This window comes from Budorcas taxicolor, chromosome X (assembly GCF_023091745.1).
Source record: "Budorcas taxicolor isolate Tak-1 chromosome X, Takin1.1, whole genome shotgun sequence".
NCBI lineage: Eukaryota > Metazoa > Chordata > Mammalia > Artiodactyla > Bovidae > Budorcas > Budorcas taxicolor.
In genome coordinates this window covers 93,463,629-93,482,778 of record NC_068935.1, presented here as the reverse complement: position 1 = coordinate 93,482,778, position 19,150 = coordinate 93,463,629, and the positions used below count along the sequence as shown (strand labels likewise).

The 19,150-nt window shown below is 35.3% G+C and overlaps 1 protein-coding gene across 1 annotated transcript in view; it reads right to left on the bottom strand.

Moving 5' to 3' along the window:
- LOC128070298 (elongation factor 1-alpha 1-like) overlaps positions 1-19,150 on the bottom strand; it is a 427,922-nt gene that overhangs the window by 339,445 nt on the left and 69,327 nt on the right. The gene's annotated exons all lie outside the window — the stretch shown is intronic.

Sequence of the window (19,150 nt, the reverse complement as noted above, 5' to 3'; positions counted from 1 at the left end):
ACTAGTCTCCACTAAAAGAACTAGTAAAGAAGGTAGTTGATACATGTTTTGGGGCAGGGAAAAAATCAGATATGTCTAATAAATAAATCCTCTTGTTACAAACAAGAATGCTTTCAAGGACATCAGAGGCAGTGTTAAAAGGATGGATAGTCAATTTACATGGTATCCTGCTACCAAACTGTGACTTTTTAATCTATACATTATGATTAACTAAACTGGTTTAGTCTTTAAAGGGCCATGAGTACATAATGATATCCAAATTTTTAAAAGAAGTTAATTGTTATTTAAAAAAAACAATAGTAAATACCATAGGATATTTACTTTTTCTTGCTTTTACATAAGAAATTCTTAAACATGCATGAGTGTTTTTTTTTCATTTTAAGAATATGTCTATTTTTAAAATATAGATATGTACTTCTTTCTGTTGGAGGGTAGACAGAAAAGAATACATGAGAAACAATGAGTAAGCCATATGTTGTTCTAGGAAAACAGGTACAGACCAATGGCTATTGTGTTTGTATGCTGCCTGGTCTGGTTTTCAAACCATGCACCCTGATCCTGGGGCTGTGTAAATCTATAGGAAGTACCTCTTCCTAACTCATACAGAAGAGTCATCCAGTCACCATGTGGCCACAAAGTATATCCTGTCAGAAACAGTAACTTTTTAAAAAATAATTCACATATAGGCAAGCAGTTATGTATACCGAGAACTGGTAAAAGAGATTAGCCCTAATGGTCAAACATAATAATAGGTCCAGTAGAGTACTGCAAGATGATTAATGATATAATGTAAATAAGAGAACTATCTAGGAAGACTCAATCCCTCATCTCCTAAGAGATGGGTCCACTAAAAAGCCTTACTAATTATAATAAAATAAAAAATATAAGCCTTAATAGTAGTAACAACCCAGATACAAACAGCAAAAAAGACAGAATAATGGGTACTTCCAACATGCAGACAGTACAGAATGCCTCATTTTGTTAAAGACAAGTCATCCCCTAAAGTAACTCTATATAACAGAGATGTAGTGTGAAATATCAAATAAAACATCATTCTTAAGAGGATCTTAGCCAATGCCACATGGTTAAAATTACCTTTAACTATTCAACCATGTCCTATAATTTCCCCAAAGAATCAATTAGTTGATAACACGTATTCTGTTACCTCAGCTTGTCTGAGATGGTATTTCTCTTTTCCTCTCAGTTCAGTAAGATTATTGAAATCCTAGGAAAATGAAAAAGAGTGAAATTCTAGGAAAATATCAAAATGATCATAACAACCTAAAAAAGGAAAAATGTAAGAGCAGCAATAAAGAGGAAACAAATTAAACCCACAGTGTTCATATTTCAGAATAGGCTTAAATGCAAGATCACGAATATATCTGTAACCATTGTATACATGTAGGTTTAAAATGCTATTCAAACTGAAGTGTTTTTAAAAAAAAAAAAACAGTGCCAAAATTGTAATTGCATTTTAAAACTTTCAGGAAATTTAATCAAATTGACATTCAATATTTACATGGTCAATTAAAAGTTAGTTTTAAAAAAAGTTTTTAAAAGTTTTATTAGCTATTTGAATTTAATAAAATCGAGCAGTAAACACAGTACAAATAGTAGCAAATATTCCTCTCTAGGTACAAAAGCAATGGCTTGAACCTAGAGAATTTTTGAAAGATTTTATTATTTTAACATTATTTTTATTAACTTCACACTCTTATCAATCAGATTGACTTTTCAAGCTCCTGGAGACATCTTCACTGTTCTCATATGAATCAAAACAATAGAGTTCAACTTTGGACATTTTATGTTTCAAGTAGTTGGGCTTGTCCATATAGCAAAGTGTAAAAGACTGTTGAAATAAATCATTGTTAATCCAGTCACCAACTTATATCTGCTACATCTTACTGAGTTTTAGTTTCCTCATTTATAAAATGAGGATAATAAAAAAATCTTACCTAAAGAAGTTATTGAAGTTATTGAGACTATCAAATGACATAATGTGTATCATTAATTACTATATAATGTACATCAAGACGTAGTTTTACTGTTTGACACATAATAAGTTCTGTAAATGTAAATTTTATTTATGTTATTTTTAAGAAGAATACGGTTCTTAAACATGGATATATCATACAGAAATATTGAAAAATAAATGAGATTTATTTTAGTGACTATGCATAGAATGTTTACTTAAATTAGCAGTCTTGAGATTGGATTTTAATTATTAGTTTGGGAGCTGTAATCTGAGCTTAAAAATCTCAACCCAACGAAACTTTGAGCCTTACCTAATTTTAAAGCTTTGAGAGTCCTGAACTCAAAAGCACCCAAGGAAGCAAGTGTGTTAGGAGCTCAGTCATGTCTGACTTTTTGTGACTCTATGGACTGCCGTCTGCCAGGCTCCTCTGTTCATGGAATTCTCTAGGCAAGAATACCAGAGTGGGTAGCCATTCCCTCCTCCAGGGGAATCTTCTTTATCCAGAGATCAAACCCGGGTCTCCTGCACTGCAGGCAGATTCTTTACCATCTGAGTCACTAGGTAACACCTCTTTATTTGGAATATTTTTTTGAAGTGTTCTGAGATACTTTGAAAGCAAATAATAGTCCCTTGTTCATTGCCACTTACTGCTTGTTTTCCTCTCTAAGGGTTCGACTTCAAGTGCTTAGGCAGGGGAAGGAAACTTTCTATAAGGTAAAACAGAACATAAAAACAAATAACAGCTTTGTCAAGATAACTACATCTCGGGATGAGTTTCACACAGTTTCCTGCAAAGCTCTTCTTAATGCAAAGTATTTTAATAATGATTAAGTGATTTGTGAAGAATATAAAGGATCTTAAGTACAGTACATGTTTCACACCATGTTAGCTGTTTTTTGTTATTCTCAAGAGGACAACTCATACCCACACACATATATTGAACATATACTGTAGCCAGGTCAGTATAACACACTGATTTCACATATTTTGGTAACATACTCTTTGCTCCAAAGATATAAGAAATTATAAATAAAAATATATAGACAGACCATAAAAGATAGTCAAGCTCAAATACAAAAAAAAAAAAAAAAAACCTCACTAGATCAGTAATACAAAATAATGAGTGGAACGAAGCAACTGGCTTGCTGGACTATGGATTATCAAGCAGGAACTGGAGGAATTTGGTCTCTTTGAGGGAAAGGAAACAAAAAATCTGGGACTAAGATGAGGCTACCTCTGCTTGTGAAAAGACGCTAAAACATAGCTCAGCAAAACTCTGGCAAACTACAGGTTTAAGAAAGAAAACAATTAAAGACCAAACTTTGTCACTAGATGCTGAGCCAAGCTGCTTACTAGCTATCGTAATCGGTTCTATTTGATCTCTTGGATCTATGGTATCCTCAATAACATCATGAGGCCATAATTTAGAATTATCATTTTGGGATTTGTAGTGAATTTAAGCCTGAAGAGCTGGGAGGAAGCAACCAATCAACTTCATGATAAGGGTGGGTAATTAGGCTAATAAATAGAGGTAGAGAACAAAAATATTCCATTCAAATTAAACTGAAAACCAAAATTCCAAAACACATGAATAAATTTAATAACAAGAAAAATTAACAGCCAGATCATTAATTCACTCGAGATAGCAATAAAATTATGGAGTGATCTGAAAGACTAAGTGTGCTTGCTGCTGCTGCTAAGTTGCTTCAGTCGTGCCCAACTCTATGCGACCCCATAAATGGCAGCCCACCAGGCTCCCCCGACCCTGGGATTCTCCAAGCAAGAACACTGGAGTGGGTTGCCATTTCCTTCTCCAATGCGTCAAAGTGAAGTCGCTAAGTCCTGACTGACTCTTAGTGACCCCATGGACTGCAGCCTACCAGGCTCCTCCATCCATGGGATTTTCAAGGCAAGAGTACTGGAGTGGGGTGCCATTATGCTTAGGATGCTTCAAAGAGATAAAGAACCAACATATTAAAAAGTGTATACAATGAAATACATTAATAGAAATGAAAAGAAAGAAATTTAAAAATTTGGAAATAAAAATGTCATTGAAAATTTTAATATGTACTAGATGAGACAAATTTGACTGGATATGGCCAAAGAGCAAATTGGTGACTTGGAAGATACAGTACTAAAGATCTCACAAAGCATGCAGCAGATACTAATAAAAAAAAATTATTGGGAACACGTGGCAGATTCATGTTGATGTATGGCAAAACCAATATTTTTACAATATTTTACAATATTGTAAAGCAATTAGCCTCCAATTAAAATAAGTAAATTTAAATTAAAAAAGATAAAATTACAAAAGAATAGTTAAGATACATGGAAGACAATTCATCTATTTCATCTAATAGAAAGTTCAAAAATATTAAGAGAATAACAAAGAAGCAATAAATGGAGATTGCTAATTACTTTTCAAATTTGAAGAAATCTGAGTTCTCACACCAAAAGTCCACTGAGCAAGATAAATAAAAATCAACCTACTCCTAGACACAGTGAATAAAACCTCATAACATCAAGAATAAAGTGTCAGGAAAGGTGGGTGTTTGATACAATGACAGTGTTGCTAAGTTGAGAAGCCACTTAGTACCGTCTGCCCTTGTCATCTGAAATAATCTTCTCTCATTATTTCCAAGATTATTTCAAATACAATATCCCACTGAGACACTTAAGTTTTGTTCCATAACCATTGGGATAGAGATTTCAGAGGGGTCTGTGTGTGTGAGTGTGGGTGTGTGTGTGCCTAGCTATATAGAGGGAAATTACCTCCCACTGCTCTTCAGGTGTGAGAAAGTTGTAGATACTGATGCCCAAACAAACTCTGTTGTGAGTAGGCTAATTGCAGAAGCTAAGACTGATTAATAAAGCCAGGATGGAGACACAGAATCATTGGTTAACTTACAAAAAGACAATGACACTGGACAATATATTCCAGTTTGAGTCAAACCTGGATGTGCACTTTGGAGAAGAAGATGCAGATCCAGATGCCATGTTTCATTTTTTTGTTTCATATGGACTTTTTGGGACAGCTGAACAATTGGCTCTGCCCCAAAGGGTGCTGAGAGGTTCTTGCAGGAAATTTATAACAATGTACTGAAACTTAATTCTTTTTTTCCTGATAAGTGATTTACATAGATTAAAATGCATAGAGCATATATATATTCAATATGATCAATTTTGACAATTGTATACACCACCCTAAACAAGATGTAGAACATTTCTATCCCTCCAGAGGGTTTTCTCATCCCATTTCCAAGCAATCTTCACTCACCCTTGCAACTACTTTCCATTTTCCATCACCACAGATTTAGCTGTGCCTGTATTTGTACTTTGCATTAAAATGAATTATACAATCATCATAATAAATAATAATAAAGCAACAATCTTAAGAACCACTAGAGGGGAAACATGCTTCCTTCCAAAGAAAGATAAACTAGTCTGGGGGAAAACAATAATAGATGCTAGAAATATTTACACATGAAGTAAAACTGTCAACCTGGATCTTTGTACCCAACTAATACCTCATAAGGGCAAAATAAAGGCACTTTCAGTCTTTAGCTAGAGTCAAGCACCTACATACTGTCATTACATATACAGGAAAACTATGTATCTTATAAATAAGATAAATGAAGCCAGAGAGAAATTATAGAGAAAAAGAATCAATGATAAGCAAAGCAACTGATAAACTATGTCTAATGTGACTATAAAATTACCATAACTGACCTTTTGTTTAAAATGGCAAACTAAAACTGTCCAAAATAATTAGGGGTTCAAATGGGTAGTTCAAGCATACTAAAGCCCTTGCCACAGTTAAGAGGATAAAAATACTGAAAAACCAAAGAATTTGTGAGAATATTTTATATATATAAAATGTTTATATACATTATATATATATATATATAATCGTCTAGCAAATATATATTAATATTTATAAAATACACATACACAAATACATACATATATATACATATATATGATATTTAAGGACAATGTGAATGTAAATATGAATTATAGCATCCAGATCAGCAGAAATAATCAGGGATAGAGAAGCTAAAAACATTTATGTTAAACTGAAAATGAACAAAAAGGAAGTAGAAATGGGTCAGAATATATCAATAAACATAATAATTGTAAACAAATTAGCCTCATCTAACAAAGACAAGACTGTTATAACAAGTTTTTTTGTAATCTAGTTACATACCACTTATAAGAGCCTCATCTAAAACAAAACCACACCAAAATATATACAAAATATAAAATAAAAATAATAATAACAAAATAGAAAAAATAGTATGGCAATACTAATATCAGATACATTAAAATTAAAGGCAAAAAGTAATCTTCATATTATAGAGAACAGAAAGCCAAGAACAACTAAGATATATTAAAGAAAATACAGCAAAGAGATCTGCCCTACCAAACATCAAGACTTCTTACAAAAGCTATAATAAATTAAGACTGTGTTATCAAAACAGGGAAGACAAAAAGGCCAATTAACAGAATAAACTCCAGAAACAAAATCCACCATCATTACACTCTAATCCTCTTTTGTTTTTCTCTTTAGCATTTATCATTCTTTAACATGCTATATAATTATATTATTTATTTTGTTGACTGTCTGTCTCTGTCCCTTAAATTATAAGGTCAGTGAAGACCAAGATTTTTGTCTGTGTTTGTCTGTTTACAATGAAGAGTGCTTAGAAGAGGGTCTGACTCAAAGCAGATGATCAATAAGTACTGGCTGAATTAATAAATAAAAACTAAATGTGAAAATCAAAATTAGATTTTTTAAAGAAGAAAATCCAGGGGAATAAATATGTTTATGTCAGTGAACTAGGTAAGAATTCCTTGGAAATACACACAAATTACATAAAAAATTAAAATGAGCACACACACACACATACCACATACCATTATGAACAATGGTTAAAAACAAGCCACAACATGATGGAGGAAGATTTATGAGACACACAAACAAGATCATATAAGGAACTCTGACATATCAATAGGAAACAAACAAACAAACAATCCAGTATAATAAGCAAAGGATATGAAAAGTCCCATTCACAGAAAACAAAATCTGAAGGGTCAATAAACACACAAGAGATGCTCAACCTCACTTGTAATCAGAGAAATGAAAACTAAAACAAAAATAAGATGTTACACACTGTCAGATTAACAGTATCTAGTAAATTCGAAGATACTTAAAATTTATTCCCTGAGAAATCTATTTTTAGGTATACATTATAGAAAAACTCTTGGACATGTGCACACTGAGAAATACATAAAAGAAACAGCACTATATGAAATGGTAAAACAAAAAATAGGTAACAACCTAAATGTCCATAGCAGTTTGAAAAAGAATATATAAATTTGAGTATAGTCATCATAATGGATTATTCTAATAGTAGAATAATGAACCAAAGTTACACATAACAATATTGATAAATTTTGACTGAAAAGTTGCAAATGAATATATACTGTATGCCATAATTTAAATGAAATTTTAAAAACTACAACACAACACTATTTTAAGTATCTAGATTCAAAAACATGTAGAGAAGGTCAAAACTATGCAAATGGAGAAAAGAAAAGGATTAGGGAGGAGTATATAGGGAGCTTCAACCATGTCTGTAATGTGGGAAAAATAAATCAATTATGAGATATCAATTCATGCCCATCATTTCTGCAAATGTTAAAAAATAATATCAAACTTTGACAAGAAAAGTGGGGAATACCTCGTCCACTACTTGTGGGAATGTAAATTGAAACAGCTGTTTTATAGCCTTCAATTAAAATAAATAAATTTAAATTTAAAAAAAAGAAAAGGGAAAAAATTTTTTAAATTAAAAAAATAAATGGTATTTTGTCAGTGTTTATTAAAATTCACAATCTATCTTAAGATTCAACAATTTTTACTTTTACATGTGTACTCTAGAAAGTACTTGTGTACTTGGAAACACTTAGAGTGCTCCCCGTAATACTGTTTGGAATGCTGAAAAATAACTAAGTGTTCACTAATATAGAAATACGTGAATTAAATATGGTAAAAACCACACAAAGGAATACTATGCAGCTTTTACAAAGAATAAGTTATGTGTAAGAAGACTGTATTCAATCCAGAATTGTTTGCTGAATTAAAAAAAAAAATCAAGTTGTAGAAGGCTATGGTAAGCTACAGTAACCAGAGCACTGCCTATAGTGAGGAGAGGATGCAGGTGTAAGTAGTGATGACAAAACGCCTACCTGCAGTGATGAGGAACCTGATGTGGCAGAACTGATCAGAAGACTGCCTTGGAAGAGAAGAGAAATACCTACTACTATTGTGGCACTAGCTCGAAAATTTGCCAATGAAAAAAAATGAATATGCTCATAAAGCGACACGCTTGTAAGACGAAGCCCTCCACGTGTTTTCCTGTAGGATGAAGAGTCTGAAGAGTCTGACGTGACCAAACTGACCAAAGAAAAGAGATGTGGGCGGGACTAACCGGAAACCTACCAATAGAAATGAGACAGACCGTAGGGAGAGCAGGCTACCTATAAGCCTGCTTGTATGATGAGAAGGACCCTTATGCACAGAAGGCTGTCCGTAGATTGCCTATAAAGAGGAGAAAACCCTTACTGTAGGCAGGCATAATGAGAAGCCTCCTGACAGAAAAGTAAGACCCTACTTTGACAAAGCTGAGTATAGGATTGCCTTTGCGATATGAGAGGTCCTAATGTGTACTGAAGTAAATAGAGAACTGTTTGTAGGGAAGGATCCTGTCGCAGTCAGAGATAAACCAATAGAGAAGAGAAGAATTTTTGTATGGTTGTAACTGCTAAGATACCTGCTCACACAGAGAGAAAGACCCCGGTTTGGGAGGATATGACTAGAAGCATTCTAATAAGACTAGAAGGATCCTTGGCATGGGTGGGACTAACGAGAAGCTGCCTATTAAAGACTTCATGCAGATGAGGCTGTCCAAAGACTTGCCTGTAATGATGAGAAGAACACTTGTGTTTGGAACTGGTCGGGGTGCTTGGCTATACTGATAACAAGGATTCTAAATTGGCTGAAGTATTTGGGGTATGTTTGAAAAACGGTGAGGAAAATCCCTATGCAGTAGGATAAAAGTAAAACCTGACTGTCAAAGAGAATCAAAGATGGTCATGGGAACATAGCAGCTTACAGATAGAGAGTTACATGTTTTTCTGGGGACTGGGTGTTAAATAATAATGGAGTAGCAGTCTTGATCTGAATCTATGGAAAGAGAAGCTTTAGAGTGAGTAACCCCGAGGTCTAGTCAGGGAGTTTCCTTCAGGTATACCAAGAAGGGGAGAAGAGTCTATCGGGTGAGAGAACTAGTTAAGGAATGTAAGTCTATGTGTGACTGGGATAGGCACAGTAATGTGCAGAGCAGAAGTGGGGCTCCTGACAGAATGAATGACTAGAATTTAAGAAAAAATACTCCTGTGACTTCCCTGGTAGTCCGGTGATTGGGACTCCATACTGCTGACACAGGGGACTTGGTTCATTCCTTGGTCAGGGAACTAGGATCCCACATGCAGCCAAAAATTGAAAAGTTAGCAATAAGACCTCAGATTTCACATTGCTACACATCCTAAAGAAGGTACTTCCTGCCAAGTTTTGTTTAAAATCAAAGAAAGAGGTCCACAATTACCTGAAAAGTCTATTTAAATACTCTTTCCTTTTAAAAAAAAGAGAAAATACTCCCAAGTTAAATAGTTAAAATAATAATAACATAAAATTCCACATGAGAATAATTTCTGTTAAAGTTACAACGAAGACATATAAGTGCTGTTTACCATCAACGAATTAACAATAAGCTATCTACCTCCTATAATAATAGCCATAATGAGATGATGAGGGTAAACAACTTATGTAAGTGAGGGTTGTCCAGATGTACGTGGGGGACATTGTAAGACCAAGTTTGTGTAAGTGAGGATTGTCTTAGAGAGTAAGCCTCCTATTCTGGACAGGGTACTGTTATTCTTGGTTGACATACTAACCATGAAATCTCCTTGCAGGGCTTTCTTCAGCCCAAGACCACAGCATGTTTATGAATGTAGACTTATCCCTTATGGAATTGGTCCACTTAATAAAACTTTTAGTTTTAAAGCTCCTAGATTTTATTTGATTCTGAGGCTCCTCATCAAGACCCTTTTAGGACAGAGACATATCTAGCTGTCCATTGACCTCAGATGACTGATTCCCCCAAAGAGGGTGTTGCTCATATCCTGAAGAAATTACCCTCCCTCTGGGAGCAGAGCCACCTACATTCCCTCTGTGAATGTTGTTTACATTCAGTCACTAAGTGTAACCCTCCTTTTACAGTGGGGAATGTAATTACACTTCAGGGAAGAGAGTTCTCGTCTTACTCTAATCCCAGCCCTCCACCACTTGTCCCTCAATCACCCCTGGTCATGTACAAGAAGAAAGAGTTGAATAGCAGAATCTGGAGGTCACCTTCACATGGTCAAATAAAGATAAAAGGCCTGGGTTGAAAATCATCCCACAACAGGGAATGCCATCCAGCTGAGTGAGCACAGGTGGAGGTGAGGCAGGCAGGCAAGACTTTCCTTCCAACACATTTAGTATTCTTGATATTGGCAAACAAACAGACAAAACAGGAACCAGCTTCTGGGCTTATTCTGAAATATATATATATATAAACTGGTTTATGAGATGACAACCTTGATGAGGCAGAAAAGGGCTCAGTCTGTTGTTTTATCTGGATAGTCTTATGTATTTTGATAAAAATACATAAAGGCCAAATAGGTAGAAACTGAATGATTTCATGATTTCTTTATGAATTTGATATAATTTAGAATTAGTAAAGGAAATGCTTAAGCATATTAGGTATGTAGTTTGTATTCTGTTTTTTTCTAAATTTGGAGACACTTTGGTCTTATAATTTTAGGGGGAAATTTTATTTCTATTCTATTTTATTCTCATTCTTTTCTTTTATGATATATACATTAATTTCTTAATTTTAAAATTGGTTGACAATGAATTTTACCAACCACTAAATTATTACTTTTTAATGCCAATGTACTTGACATTGATTAATAAACTATTTTCCTGCTATTTTGGCAATATTATACTAAATTTTTCTTGTTTTGTGTAGACACTTCATAATAAGATCATTATCCCCCTTCAGAATTGACCCAGACCTTGAAGGAGGGCTCTGAGCCTTGTTACAACTAATTCCTTCCTAACAGTCAGCCTATCAGTTCCCTCATCCGTTTGAATATGTACATGAAGGAGTTTTAGGGTAAATAGACAATTGGAAGCAGTCAACAGCAGTAGGAAATCAAATACCCAAGCTCACTAGCATCAAACAGCAGGGGATATCAACTATGTCAGTGGGACTCACAGAACCCAGAAATTCTGACACTGCACATTAAGTTGTGAGGATATGGTCCTTGCATGTACTATGGCTCTGTCTTTCTGTAGGTATTAAAGTATGTTCTGGCATGGTTTGAGAGGCCTCTGCATAGAGATTAAGTGCTAATACAGCAGTCTTTTAAGAGGAATTCATCATCCAGTTAAGTAGAAAATTGCTAGGAAACTTTTTAAAATATTATTTTGTATTTTTTATGAAGTATTTTATAAAATACAGAAAAGATTTTCAAGTTTTTGTTTTTATATATATATTTTTTCTATCTTTCAGAAATAAGGTAATTTTTTTTGTCTTTAGACTTTTTGGCACATTTTTATTTGCATTATATTTTAGAAATTTAATTTCTCTTTTGACATTTTATTTATATTTGATATATTTTTATTTGCTTATTCATTTTTTACTTATTAGTTAATTTACAACTGTCACCATAAACCTACTATCCAGCCTGAGAATTAGAACATTAACAGCAATTATTATCTGCCTATGATGACCCCTCCCCCTCATAAACTTTGTCCCTTGCCTCCTCCAATCCAAGGTATGTTTATCATGAATCTTGTGTTATAATTCTCTCCCTTTATTTTAAAAATTAAGATGAAGTTCACATAACATAAAATGAACAAGTTTAAAATGTACAAGTTATAGGCATCTAATACATATACAATGTGTGCAGCAATCACCCCTATCTAGTTCCAAAAAAATTTTATTGGAAACAAATGGAAACCCCATACCCATTAAGCAGTTGCTCCTTAGAGTGCCCACATTCTTTGGCTCATAGCCATGCCACAACCCCTGCTTCCATCATCACATCTCCTTTTCTCTGTTTCTGTTGGTACATCACTTTCTCTGACTCCCAGCCTCCTGCTTCCTTCTTATAAGGACTCTCCTGGTAACATAAGGCCCAGCTTGACAATCCAGAATAATCTCCTTGTCACCAAATCCTTAACTTAATAACATCTTCAAAGTCTCTTTTGACATGTAAGGTAAGGTATTCACAAGTTCCTGGAATTATAATGTGGACATATCTCTTGTTGTCATTCACTTGCTAATTAGTTCAGTCGCTCAGTCACGTCCGACTCTTTCCGACCCCATGAATCACAGCACGCCAGGCCTTCCTGTTCATCACCAACTCCCAAAGTTCACTCAGACTCGCGCCCATCAAGTCAGTGATGCCATCCAGCCATCTCATCCTCTGTCGTCCCCTTCTCCTCCTGCCCCCAATCCCTCCCAGCATCACAGTCTTTTCCAATGAGTCAGCTCTTCGCATGAGGTGGCCAAAGTATTGGAGCTTCAGCTTTAGCATCATTCCTTCTAAAGAAATCCCAGGGTTGATCTCCTTCAGAATGGACTGGTTGGATCTTCTTGCAGTCCAAGGGACTCTCAAGAGTCTTCTGCAACACCACAGTTCAAACGCATCAATTCTTTGGTGCTCAGCCTTCTTCACAGTCCAACTCTCACATCCATGCATGACTACTGGACAAACCATAGCCTTGACTAGATGGACCTTAGTCGGCAAAGTAATGACTCTGCTTTTGAATATGCCATCTAGGTTGGTCATAACTTTCCTTCCAAGGAGTAAGCGTCTTTTAATTTCATGGCTGCAGTCACTATCTGCAGTGATTTTGGAGCCCAAAAAATAAAGTCTGACACTGTTTCCACTGTTTCCCCATCTATTCACTTGCTAAGTCATGTCCAACTCTTTGCAATCCCATGGACTGAAGTATGCCAGGCTTCCATGTTGTTCACTATCTCCTGGAGTTTGTTCAAACTCCTATCCATTGAGTTGGTGATGCCATCCAACCATCTCATCCTCTGTCTCTCCCTTCTCCTCCTGCACACAATCTTTCCTAGTACCAGGGTCTTTTCCAATGAGTCAGCCCTTCGCATCAGATAGCCAAAGTATTGGAACTTCAGCTTCAGCATCAATCCTTCCAATGAATATTCAGAGTTGATTTCCTTTAGGATTGAATGGTTTGATCTCCTTGCAGTCCAAGGGACTCTCAAGAGCCTTCTCCAGCACTACAATTAGAATGCGACTCAGCCTTCTTTACGGTCCAACTCTCATAACCATACATAACTACTGGAAAAATCATAGCTTTGACTAGACAGACCTTTGTCAGCAAAATGATTTTTAATCATAATCTCTGTTTTTTAATATGCCATCTAGGTTCATCATAGCTTTTCTTCCAAGGAGAAAGCATCTTTTAATTTCATGACTGCAGTCACCATCCAGTGATTTTGGAGCCCAAGAAAATAAAATCTGCTGCTCTTTACATTTTTTTCCCCATCTATTTGCCATGAAATGATGGGACCAGATGCCATGATTTTAGTTTTTTGAATGTTGAGTTTTATTCCAGCTTTTCCACTCTCTTCTTTTACCCTCATCAAGAGGCTCTTTAGTTCCTCCTCATTTTCTGCCATTAGAGTGATATCATCTGCATATCTGACGTTGATGATATTTCTCCCAGCAATCTTGATTCCAGCTTGTGATTCACCCAGCCCAGAATTTTGCATGATGCAGACTGCATAGAAGTTAAATAAGCAGGGTGAAAATATATAGCCTTGACATACTCCTTTCCCAATTTTGAACCAGTCTGTTATTTCATGTCTGGTTCTAATTGTTGCTTCTTGACTTGCATGCAGGTTTCTCAGGAGGCAGGTAAGGTGGTCTGGTATTCCCATTTCTTTAAGAATTTTGCAGTTTATTGTGAGCCACACAGTCAAAGGCTTTCACATAGTCAATGAAGCAGAAATTTTTCTGAAATTCCCTTGTGAACATCTCTGGGGGATCATTATTCAAGCCTAATAGAGATGGCATTCTGGCCTCCAAAGATTCACATCTATCCCAAATGCAAAATACATTAGTCACATACCAAGGTTCCCATGTCTCAAAAGCATCAACTCAAGTGCAAAATTTAGCATCCAAATCTCAATAGCTCAAGGGTCTCAAGTCTCATCATTTAAATCATCTAAATTTGGTACGATTGAGGCTCTGGATTTTATCAATCCTTGGGCAGAATTTATCTCCATCATAGACTTATGAAACTGGAAAAGAAGTTGTCTAATTCCAAAATACAATGCTGGAAGGGACATAGGACAGTAGTTAAAGACAGTCCCATTTAAAATTGAAGAAAATGGAAGGATAAAAGGAGTCATCAGTTTGGGGCAATGTTCTGCCTATAGAATTTTATGAATCCAAGAGCCTTCTTTTATTTGATCCTTTATCCCCTTCAGCCCAAGATGGCAATGTGTCTGCTGGTATAATATTAATCTCAAGAATTTTTTGAGTTACTTGTTTATGTCATAGAGAACCACTGCCTTATGTACTCTTTCATAGATTTTTTTTCCTGGATAATTCCATCTCTGTTCCTGATTTCTGCTGAGATAGGTGAGAACATTCATGGATCTAATACAAAATTTCTTCAAAGAGCTCTCTCTGTGATTGAATACTCTGAATTTTTGATATTTTTAAGGCATAGAAAAAGGTTTTCCAGCTACACACTTGGCTTCTTCACTGGTGGGCACTTTATGCTAATTATATCTCCTATGTTTATCATCATTTGTAGTCTGGATAGAATTTCCAAATCATCAAGTCTGGTTCCTTGAGACTGAACTGGTGTCCCCTCAATTTATCTTTTCCTCAATCATTTCACTCTAAGCAGCAAGAAGAAAACAAGACGCACCTTGAATAATTTATTTGGAAATGTCCTCCGCTAATTTCAATTTCCACATAACTATAGAACATGATTCAACTAAGCTCTCTGCTAATGTAAAACAAGAATCACTGAGCAAAAATTATATAAATTGGACAGAATGTATTTCCTCTAAGAATCAGGAACAAGACAAGAATGCCCTATTTCACCGCTTCTGTTCAATGTAATGCTGGATATTCCAGCCAGAGAAATTGGACAAGAAAATAAGTTAAAAGACAATCAAATTGTAAAGGAAGAAGTGAAATCATCTTTGTTTGCAGATGACATGATTTTATACGTAGAAAATCCTAAAGATTCCACAAAAATGTAGAGCTAATAACAAAGTTATAAGATATAAAATCTGCATTCAAAAATTAGCCAGTAAAAAATTCCACTTACAGTAGCACTAAAGAGCAAAAAACTAAAAATAAACCTAACCAAGGAAGTGAAAGACATGTGCGCAGAAAACAACAACAGAAAAAAAATTGCTGAAAGAAATTAAAGAAGACATCAAATCATGGAAAGACATCTCTTATTCATGGATTGGAAAATAATAATATCTATATTAGGGTTCTCCAGAATAACAGAATCAACAGTATATATATATATATATATATATATATGTAGTCCGTCTATCTACCTAGCTACCTATCTATCTTTCTCTCTATCATTTACCTATCAAGACAAAGAAGGGGAAACGATTTAGCTTAAAAAATTGGTCTACAAAATTTTGGAGATTTTGTGAGTCCCAAATCTTCAGGGTAGACCAGTAGGCTGTATACCAAAGGAAGCGTTTCAGTTCCAGTCTGAAAGCAGTCTTCTGGTATAATTCCTTACTTAGGGAAGGTTGGTCTTTCTCTTTAATGCCTTCAATTGATTGGTTAAGTCTTGTCTATACTATGAAGGGTAATTTGTTTTACTCAAAGTCTAACAATTTAGGCATAAATCTTATCTAAACCATACCTTCACAGAGACATTTAGAATAATCCTTAATCAAATATCTGGGTATTGTGGCCTAGTCAAGTTGACACATAAAGTTAACTGTCACACTACCCAAAGTGACTTAGAGATTAAATGCAATCTTTATCAAAACCCCAGCAATGTTTTTGCAAAAATAGGAAAACCCATCTTAAGATTCATAGAGAATCTCAAGGGACCCTGAATAGCAAAAATAATCTTGAGAAAGAAAAACAAAGTTGAAAGACACATTTCTGATTTCCAAAACTCATTGGAAAGTATTACACATCTAGTTTATCTATTCATCTACGGAAGGACATTTAAGTTCTTTCCACCTTTTGGATATTGTGAATAATGCTGTTCTGAACATGTGTGCACAATTATCTTTCTGAGTCCTTTCTTTAAATTTTTTCTTGTGTATGTACCTAGAACTGATATTGCTAGATTATATGGTAAATCTATGTTTAATTTTCTGAGCAATCATCATGGAATTTTCCACAGTGGCTGTATCATTTTGGGCTTCCCTGGTGGCTCAGAGGTTAAAGCGTCTGCCTGCAATGCAGGAGACCTGGGTTCGATCCCTGGGTCACGAAGATCCCCTGGAGAAGGAAATGGCAACCCACTCCAGTATTCTTGCCTGGAGAATCCCATGGATGGAGGGGCTTGGTGGGCTACAGTCCATGGGGTCACAAAGAGTCGGACATGACTGAGCGACTTCACTGTACTATTTTACTTTCCCACCAGCAGGGCACAAATATTCTATTTTCTCCACAACCTCATCTATATTTTTTATGTTCTGCTTAAAAAAAAAAAAAAAAAACCACCCTACTGTGTATGAAGAGGTATCTCATTGTGATTTTGATTTTCATTTCCCTACTGATTAGTGAGGGCTTCCCAGGTGGCGCTAGTAGTAAAGAACCCACATGCCAGTACAGGAGACATAAGAGACGTGGGTTTGATCCCTGGGTGAGGAAGATCCCCTGGAGGAGGAAATGGCAACCCACTCCAGTATTCCTGCTTGGAGAATCCCAGGGACAGAGAAGCCTGGCAGACTACTGTTCATAGGGTAGCACAGAAGCAGACATGACTGAAGCGACTTACCACCACCACCGCTGATTAATGCTGTTAAACACCTTTTCATGTACTTATTGGCCATTGGTACAACTAAATTGAAGAAATGTTTATTCATGTTTTTTGTCCATTTAAAAAATTGGGCTATTTGCCTTTTGTTCTTAAGTTGTAGGTGCCCTTTATATATTTTGAATATTAATTTATTATCAGATAAAGGATTTGCAAATATTTTCTCCAGTTTTGTGGTTTGCCTTTTTATTTTGTTGATAGTGACCTTTGGTGTACAAAGTTTCCCAGTTTGATGAAGTATATTGTTTTGGTGTGACCTACACTTTGTTGTCATATCCAATAAATGGTTGCTAAATTCAATGTCATGAGGCTTTACCACTTTTCTTCTCTAAGCATTTTATGATTTTATCTCTTATGTATAAACCTTTCATTCATTTTGAGTTAATTTTTGTTGTATGGTGTTAGGTAAGAGTTCAACGTTATATTTACACGTAGATCCTCATTTTCAGAGCATTATTTGAAAAGTCTCCAATATTCACTGCAGCACTATTTACAATAGCTAGAACATGGAAGCAACCTAGATGTCTATCAGCAGATGAATGGATAAGGAAGTTGTGATACATATACACAATGGAATATTACTCAGCTATAAAAAAGAACACATTTGAGTCAGTTCTAATGAGGTGGATGAAACTGGAACCTATTATACAGAGTGAAGTAAATCAGAAAGAGAAACGCCAATACAGTATATTAATGCATATATATGGAATTTATAAAGATGGTAATAACGACCCTATATGCAAGAGAGCAAAAGAGACTCAGATGTAAAGAATAGAATTTTGGACTCTGTGGGAGAAGGTGAGGGTGGGATGATTTGCGAGAATAGCAATCAAACATATATATTACCATATGTAAAATAGATGATGACCAGTGCAGGTGTGATGCATAAAGTAGGGCACTCAAAGCCCCTGCGCTGGAACAACCCAGAGGGATGAGGTGGGAAGGGAGGTGGGCGGGGGGTTCAGAATGGGGGGACACATGTACACCAATGGCTGATTCATGTCGATGTATGGCAAAAGACACTACAATACTGCAAAGTAATTAGGCTTCAATTAAAATAAATAGATTAATTAAAAAAGAAAAAATCATTTAAAAAGTCTCTTTCTTCATTTAATGTTCTCAGCTCCCTTTCTGAAAAGCATTTGACCATATATTAATATATAAGGGTTTATTTCTGGTTCTCTGTTGTGTTCCAGCTTCGTGTGTCTTTATGTCAGTACCACACTCCTTTTATTATTCTAGCTTTGTAGTAAATTTTATAACCAGGCAGTATGAGTTCTCCAATTTTTTTTCAATATATTTTTTGGAAGTTTAGATTTCCTTGCTCTTTTATATGAAATTTAGGATGGATGTTTATATTTCTGCAAATGTCATTGGTATTTTGACAGGGATTGCATTAAATCTTAAGATTGCTTTGATTAGTATGGAGTAGATAATAATATTGTCTTTCAATATGAACTTCACCAAAGTTCTGTTTCTCTGGAGGACACTAAGACAGATGCATTACATTGTTTGATTTTCATATGTTAAACCACTCTTGCATTCCATGGATAAATCTTACTTGGTCAATGGTATATAATCCTTTGGCTATGTGGATGAATTCAGTTTGCTTATATTTTTAAGGGTATTTGCTCAATATTCATAAGAAATATTGATCTGTAGTTTTCTTTCTTGCACTATCTGACTTTAGTATTGGAGTAATGCTGATCTTATAGAATGAGTTAGGAAGTGTACTCTCCTTTTCAATTTTATGGAAGAGTTTGAAAAGGATTGGTGTTAAGTTTTCTTTAAATGTTTGATACAATTCTCCAATGAAGCGACCTAGTCCAGAGCTTTTCTTTTGGGGGAAGATTTTAGATTACTGTTTCAATATCCTTAATATTATAGGTTGGAGAAGGCAATGGCAACCCACTCCAGTACTCTTGCTTGGAAAGTCCCATGGACGGAGAAGTCTGGTGGGCTGCAGTCCATGGGGT